This window comes from Oncorhynchus masou, unplaced genomic scaffold (genome assembly GCF_036934945.1).
Source record: "Oncorhynchus masou masou isolate Uvic2021 unplaced genomic scaffold, UVic_Omas_1.1 unplaced_scaffold_1534, whole genome shotgun sequence".
In the NCBI taxonomy this organism is placed as follows: domain Eukaryota; kingdom Metazoa; phylum Chordata; class Actinopteri; order Salmoniformes; family Salmonidae; genus Oncorhynchus; species Oncorhynchus masou.
Genome location: NW_027005377.1, coordinates 109,001 through 115,000, shown reverse-complemented (window position 1 = coordinate 115,000; position 6,000 = coordinate 109,001). Strand labels below are relative to the sequence as shown.

Below are 6,000 nucleotides of genomic sequence, written 5' to 3'. Positions count from 1 at the left end.
CCTAGCATGTGTCTAGATCCTGGACTACATTACATAGCATGGGTCTATATCCAGGACTACATTACCTAGCATGGGTCTAGATCCAGGACTACATTACCCAGTGTCGTGTCTTTGGCTATGCCGTGTTAAATGATATGACATGCTAATCTATAAAATAATTTCTCTGTAATTAATATTACCTGATTGAGCTAATCGTGTAAATGTAATTAACTAGAGAGTCGGGGCACCACAAAATAATATTTATAGAGCTGTTATCTTCCGAATAAACTCTTAAAGACCTAGTAATATTTTACATCAATAGCAGTCAATATTAATCGTCACCTTAATTCAGTCTCATCTGAAAGTTGTAAATTCTTGGTTATCTGCACGAACCCTGGCTAACAAGTTGAACCAGCAATACAAAATTGGGTTTAATTATTTATTTACTAAATACCTAACTAATCACACAGAATTACACATACACATATTTAAATCATAACTTGATTACAAATGACGTCATAAAGGAAAACATCCCTAGCTGGCAGAACAGATATGACAGCTGGTTACACAAAAGAAAATGGCCTGGGTTTGAGTGAAAGTGCGGAAAGACTGAGGGACACAGGGAGAAGCTGTGCTATCGTAAATACAGTATCTTATGCATTCTAAATTACCGGGCATTTGGAAAATGAAAATGCAATAAATATTTACTCTGAGCTGTGCTTCGTTAGGTTGGTGGTAGATGGAAGGCCGTGTTGTCCAACCAGGTCCTTTGTCTTTTGAAGAATGTCTCTGCTGGTAAATTAAATATGTTGTAGTAACGCGTTGTGTGGTAGACGGGATACTCTGTCTGTTCCTTCCTAACCCTCGTTTGCAGCGGCTGTTGCTAACTCAACGGCTAGGAGGTATCAATTCTGTAGTGAATAAGAGTTCAAAGTTCATACCATTCGCAACGAAAGCTCACGCTGATGTTGGCTTCGTTCTGTAGTTATTATCTGAACCATTCTGACATCGGACCGTCGTCCTCACGTCCTCGGAACAGGAGGTTATATTGTCATCAAGGGTTTATATAGGAAGGGAGAAGAGGGTGTGTTTGAAAAGTTTTATAGCCCATGTCCCTACACAGGGGCGGGCCACTGATTCAGCAGGGCCCTACCTTATGAAAACCCAAATCTCACATTTTAGAAGCTAAAATCACATTTCATCCCATCCCACAAATAATTTCATATTCAAACATTTAAATTGAACAACAATTCCATGTGAATCCGATAACTTTGATGTGTAGACTTTCCACTGTAGAGTTTATGTCATCTTATCATTGATGAGAATGTCTCAGATGACAACCAAACTGACATCATATTCATTAAGTACCACTGCATATGTTCAATTGGTCAGATTTCCAGAATATAGTTCATTTCCCCCACCTTCTGATGTTCCCAGAATCTCTATGTTAACCAGGGTTTTGCAAATGTAACATCAGTAGGGCAGAGAGAGGAAAAATGGGGAAAAAGGTATATGACTGTCATAAACCTACCGCCAGACCAACGTCATGACACTAGCATGGGTATTCATCCAGGACTACATTACCTAGCATGGGTCTATATCCAGGACTACATTACCTAGCATGGGTCTATATCCAGGACTAAATTACCTAGCATGGGTCTATATCCAGGTCTACATTACCTAGCATGGGTCTATATCCAGGACTACATTACCTAGCATGGGTCTATATCCAGGACTACATTACCTAGCATGGGTCTATATCCAGGACTACATTACCTAGCATGGGTCTATATCCAGGACTGCATTACCTAGCATGGGTCTATATCCAGGACTACATTACCTAGCATGGGTCTATATCCAGGACTACATTACCTAGCATGGGTCTATATCCAGGACTACATTACCTAGCATTTGTCTATATCCAGGACTACATTGCCTAGCATGGGTCTAGATCCAGGACTACATTACCTAGCATGGGTCTATATCCAGGACTACATTACCTAGCATGGGTCTAGATCCAGGACTACATTACCGAGATGTATTACCTACATTACATCCTGCCCCTGGGTGTACTGTCCCTGAATGTCTTGTCCCTGTGTGTACTGTCCCTGAATGTCCTTGTCCCTGTGTGTACTGTCCCTGAATGTCCTGTCCCTGTGTGTACTGTCCCTGTGTGTACTGTCCCTGTATGTCCTGTCCCTGTGTGTACTGTCCCTGTATGTCCTGTCCCTGTGTGTACTGTCCAGTGTGTACTGTCCCTGTATGTCCTGTCCCTGTGTGTACTGTCCCTGTATGTCCTGTCCCTGTCTAGTATGTCCCTGTGTGTACTGTCCCTGTATGTCCTGTCCCTGTGTGTACTGTCCCTGAATGTCCTGTCCCTGTGTGTACTGTCCCTGTGTGTACTGTCCCTGTATGCACTGTCCCTGTATGTCCTGTCCCTGTGTGTACTGTCCCTGAATGTCCTGTCCCTGAATGTCCTGTCCCTGTGTGTACTGTCCCTGAATGTCCTGTCCCTGTGTGTACTGTCCCTCTATGTACTTTTTACTTGTACTTTATAAGGTATTAGGTATTACATAGATACAGTATTATAATATTTTATTGGGCTATTTTATTTTGTTTCTCAACTGTGTAACTGTCCCTCGTAGACTGAGGTGATCTAACTGGAAGCTCTTTCTGTCTGTCTCCCCTCCCTCCCCCTCCTCTCCCTTCTCCTCTCTCTTCTCCTCTCCCCCTCCCCTCCCTCTCCCCTGTCCCTCCTCTGTCTTCACCTCTCCCTTCTCCTTTATCCCTCCCTTCTCCTCTCCCTTCTCCTCTCCCTTCTCCTCTCTCTTCCCTTTCCCTTTGTCCTCTCCCCTCCCATCCTCTCTCTGAGGTGATCTCCCTTCTCCTGCATTTCTTCTCCTCTCCCCCTCCCCCTCCTCTCCCCCTCCCCTCCTCCCTTCTCCTCTCTCTTCTCCTCTCCCCTCCCCTCCTCTCCCCCTCCCCCTCCTCTCTCTTCTCCTCTCCCTTCTCCTCTCCCCCCCTCCCTTCTCCTCTCCCCTTCTCCTCTCCCTTCTCCCTCTCTTCCCCTCTCCCTTCTCCTCTCCCCCTCCCATCCTCTCTCCCTCTCCTCTCCCTTCTCCTCTCCCTTCTCCTCTCCCCCCTACCTCCCTCTTCTCTCCCCCCTGCCCTGCCCTGTGTCTGGAAGCAGCTGCCCCCTGCATCAAAGCCATCAGCCCCAGTGAGGGCTGGACAACAGGGGGCGCAACTGTCATCATCATAGGGGACAACTTCTTCGACGGCCTCCAGGTTATCTTTGGCACCATGCTGGTCTGGAGTGAGGTGTGTACATGATGATACATGCGGACACACACACACACATACACACACACACACACACACACACACACACACACACACACACGCACACGCACACGCACACGCACACGCACACACACACACACACACACACACACACACACACACACACACACACACACACACACACACCTCACACACACACACACCACCACACACACACACACACACACACACACCCTCATCCCTCCACACAAACACCCCATCCATACTGCCCGTAGTGTCAGTGTCCTTGGTATTGTATTGTATCCTTAAAGTACTGTAGTTTCTCTAGATTTCTATCTTGAAAGATAAATCCCAGCCAGTCCAAGTAGGCCAGCTGTGGCAAAGCCCCCCCAGATAAAACCCAGCCAGTCCAACTAGGCCAGCTGTGGTAAAGCCCCCCCCCCCCCCAGATAAAACCCAGCCAGTCCAACTAGGCCAGCTGTGGTAAAGCCCCCCCAGATAAAACCCAGCCAGTCCAACTAGCCCCCCCAGATAAAACCCAGCCAGTCCAACTAAGCCAGCTGTGGTAAAGCCCCCCCAGATAAAACCCAGCCAGGCCAACTAGCCAGCTTCCCCCCCCCCCAGATAAAACCCAGCCAGGCCAACTAGGCCAGCTGTGGTAAAGCCCCCCCCCCCCCAGATAAAACCCAGCCAGTCCAACTAGCCCCCCCCAGATAAAACCCAGCCAGTCCAACTAGGCCAGCCCCCCCAGATAAAACCCAGCCAGTCCAACTAGCCCCCCCAGATAAAACCCAGCCAGTCCAACTAGCCCCCCCAGATAAAACCCAGCCAGTCCAACTAGGCCAGCTGTGGTAAAGCCCCCCCCCCCCAGATAAAACCCAGCCAGTCCAACTAGCCCCCCCCCCAGATACTGATAGACATAGCAGTGAACCATCTGGATCAAACAGAGTTCTGCAGTTGTTAAAATACTGTGAAGTGTAGTTTTCTTCCAGAAATATTAAGCAAGACTTCCGCAATTTTGGTTTGGAAAGTTGACAGGAAACAACAGTTAGTTCAACTGACACCATCGCATAACATTGTATGTATTTTTATCAGCTTTCAAAAGCACTGGTCAGAATATGCCGTTTTCTCCTGCGCAAATACATTCCACTTGAATTTGACCTTGTCAACCTTTGACCTCGGTGATGGTGAGGAGTGGTCCTGCCTCAGCCATTAAAAGATGTAATGGAGCCTCGCTGCTGGTCTTTATTCTCCCTCACAGCTGAAGAGCTGAATATAAACGCAAAGCGCTCTGTAAGGGCCAGTTTAACGACATGTAAAACGCTGACGGCTGTGTGTGCTTTAAAGACATTGCTGGTGTGTGTGTGTGTGTGTGTGTGTGTGTGTGTGTGTGTGTGTGTGTGTGTGTGTGTGTGTGCGTGCGTGTGTGTGCGTGTGTGTGTGTGTGTGTGTGTGTGTGTGTGTGTGTGTGTGCGTGCCTGCGTGCGTGCGTGTGTGCCGGCGCTAGATTGGTCTCTCATCTGTGCTTTGTACGCCTCACACACACACACACACACACATACACACACACACCAGCACACACACTCTCATCTCCTGGAGCTCTCCATTCATCACAGGGGCCGATCAGGGGACAAATTCAGCTGCTATTTATTCAGAGCAGCTCTTCTGATCCACTCAATTAGCAGTCTTGTAGGACTGGCGACGTGTGGCTTGGGGCTGACACTACTTAGTACTGTGGATGTATTCTATAGAACCGTACATGAACGTTAGCTACAGTGAACGACTGTTAGGGTGAGAGTTGTCAGTGAGGGGAATAGATTGTGTTAGTGCTGCTTCATGAGCGTTTGACCACATCTGGGTGAGTAGACCTTGGAATCAGGGTTAGTATGGCATTGATGAAGTGGGATTTAGGTACGTGAGTGTGTACAGTATGTTCACCTTACCCTGTAGTCTACATCTGGGACACAATGATAGTAGAGCCCCTCTCTCTCCACTCCCCCTCAGCCCTCTCCTCTCCCCCTCATCCCTCTCCTCCCTCTCCCCCTCAGCCCTCTCTCTCTCCTCTCCCCCTCAGCCCTCTCAGCCCTCTCTCCCCTCCCCCTCAGCCCTCTCTCCCCCCCCCCCCTCAGCACTCTCTCCTCTCCTCCCTCAGCCCTCTCCCTCTCCCCCTCAGCCCTCTCTCCTCTCCCTCCCTAAGCCCCTCTCTCTCTCCTCCCTAAGCCCTCTCTCTCTCTCCTCTCCCCCTCAGCCCCTCTCCTCTCCTCCCTATCTCCCTCCTCTCTCCTCCCTCAGCCCTCTCTCTCTCCTCCCCTCCCCTCAGCCCCCTCTCTCATCTCCCCCTCCACTCCCCCTCCCCTCTCTCCTCTCCCCCTCAGCCCCCTCTCTCTCCTCTCCCCCCTCAGCCCTCTCCTCCTCCCCCTCAGCCCTCTCTCCTCCTCAGCCCTCTCTCTCTCCCTCCCCCCTCAGCCCTCTCTCCTCTCCTCCTTCAGCCCTCTCTCCTCTCCCCCTCAGCCCTCTCTCTCTCCCCCTAAGCCCTCCTCTCTCCTCTCTCTCTCCCCTCAGCCCTCTCTCTCTCTCCTCCCTCCCCCTAAGCCCTCTCTCCTCTCTCTCTCCCCCTCAGCCCTCTCTCTCCTCTCCCCCTCAACCCTCTCTCTCTCCTCCCTCTCCCCCCTCAGCCCTCTCTCTCCCCCCCTCAGCCCTCTCTCTCTCCTCTCCCCC

General features: G+C 50.0%; 1 pseudogene; it reads left to right on the top strand.

The window, feature by feature from the left end:
- LOC135531158 (transcription factor COE1-A-like) overlaps window positions 1-6,000 on the top strand; it is a 100,403-nt pseudogene that overhangs the window by 15,105 nt on the left and 79,298 nt on the right.